We start from the raw sequence: 1902 nt of genomic DNA, 5'->3' as shown, positions 1-1902 counted from the left end.
AATTTAAACATCAATTCCATAAGAAGACTTAACCCAGCATTTCACTCAATAATGTAAGCTCCATATTTCCACTGTATCTCTAGAACCTAGAATGATGAGACATGTTCAGTGAACATTGATTCAATGAGTGCATGCATGAACAGATGAAAGAAATGAACTCTTTACCACTATCATTGCTCATTAATGTCATTTCCAGTGAAATTTAGTGTCCACTTGCTAAAACCACATTTTCCTTGATTGGTCTGTCTTGTTTAGACTAACACCAGCCTTGTGGTTCAAAGTGACTTTTCAGTGTGCATTAAATCACAGCGCCACAATACAGGGGACAAAATTATGAAAACTTCTAAAACGTTACCAAACTCCTTGAGGGAATGAGTTGCTGGGCCTGGGGTCTCAGGACCATCGTCTTGGGAGACATCATGTTCAATTAGCATAACATATTCCACAAACACAATTTTCCATATTCGTCTTGAAAATCTCATGAGCAACCATCTAAGATGCAACAGTCTGTCTCTCACTGTGGGGATGAAACTTGAAGACACTTGGAATCACTGAGTCTGAGGAATTAATGAAACATGCAACATTAGTATCCACAACCTTGAGGCCATAAGAACTACATGATGCCTGGCTACCACTATCAAATGTTCTGACAGGGATTACATTAGAAGGTCCTGGATAGGGTGGGAACAAATGCAGATTCAAATTCAAATTTATAAAAAAAAACATTGTTTTTAAAGACAGAGTTTACTGGTCAGAAAGACTGAAGGAATGTGAAATTATGATACTCCCCACATCACCTTTCAAGATTAGAACCGAGCTCACTCTGTGGTACAATTTCCAACCAAGCAGTGGATAGGTACATAGGAAGGACAACACTAGTAAGGTGTGCTCACTGTGGTGAATAAGGTTTTGTGTCAACTTGACTGCTCCAGGGTTTCCAGGATTTTGGCAGTTGAGATGTGGTCAGCCTCATGGTGAGATCTAATACAGTGTAGTTAACTCTAGGATGATTGGCTATTAGCAGGTGTAATTAACTCTATGATGAACAGACAATCAAATGAAAGAATGTTTCCTCAGGACTATGGCCTGTTTCCAATATATTGGACACTCAGGAAAAGCTTGTTTGCTTTCTGCTAGTTCTAGGTATTTCCTCTTTCTTGTCCACCAACCTCCAGTTCTTTGGACTTGAGTCAGTGGCCTGCTATATTACCTGCCTGTATGCCTGTGAGCCTGTCAGACCTGCCTGTCTGCAAAATGATCTTGGTTTATCTGACCCAGTCTTGGGAGTCTCTGACCTCTACAGTTATGAGGCTTTTCCTTGATATAATCTTTTCTTTACATATATATTTGTTGTTGTTGTTATTAAGTGCCATAGAGTAAGTTCTGACTAATAGCGATCCTGTATAGAGTTTCTGAGGAGCACAGTGTGAGTTTGAACTGCAATCCTGTGGTTCAAATTGACCTCTCAATCAAGTGCTTATCCTACAGTGCCATACCAGGACTATACATATATGGAGTTCTGGTGTGGCGCTGTAGGTTAATGCGCTGGACAAACCGCAAAGCCAGTTTGAACCACAGGTTGGTGGTTCAAGCTCACCAGCTGCTCCTTGGAAACCCTATACAGGGTTGCTATGGGTTGGAGTCAACTCAATGGCATATATATATCCTGGTATGGCATTGTGGGTTAATGTACTGGGCTGCAAAGTCGGTTTGAACTCCAAGGTAGGCAGTTCAAGCTCACTAGTCACTCTTTGGAAGTGGGATAACTGATGCTACATGGAGGGGATTACAATCATTGAGATGAAATGAAGTACATGATTTGGTGAATGTAAAACTGATGATCTGCTCTGTAAACTTTCACTCAATTCACAATAAAAAGTTTTTTTTTATTTTTTAAAAGAT

The sequence above is a fragment of the Chrysochloris asiatica genome, unplaced genomic scaffold (genome assembly GCF_000296735.1).
Source record: "Chrysochloris asiatica unplaced genomic scaffold, ChrAsi1.0 scaffold00035, whole genome shotgun sequence".
NCBI lineage: Eukaryota > Metazoa > Chordata > Mammalia > Afrosoricida > Chrysochloridae > Chrysochloris > Chrysochloris asiatica.
This window is presented reverse-complemented; position numbering follows the sequence as displayed.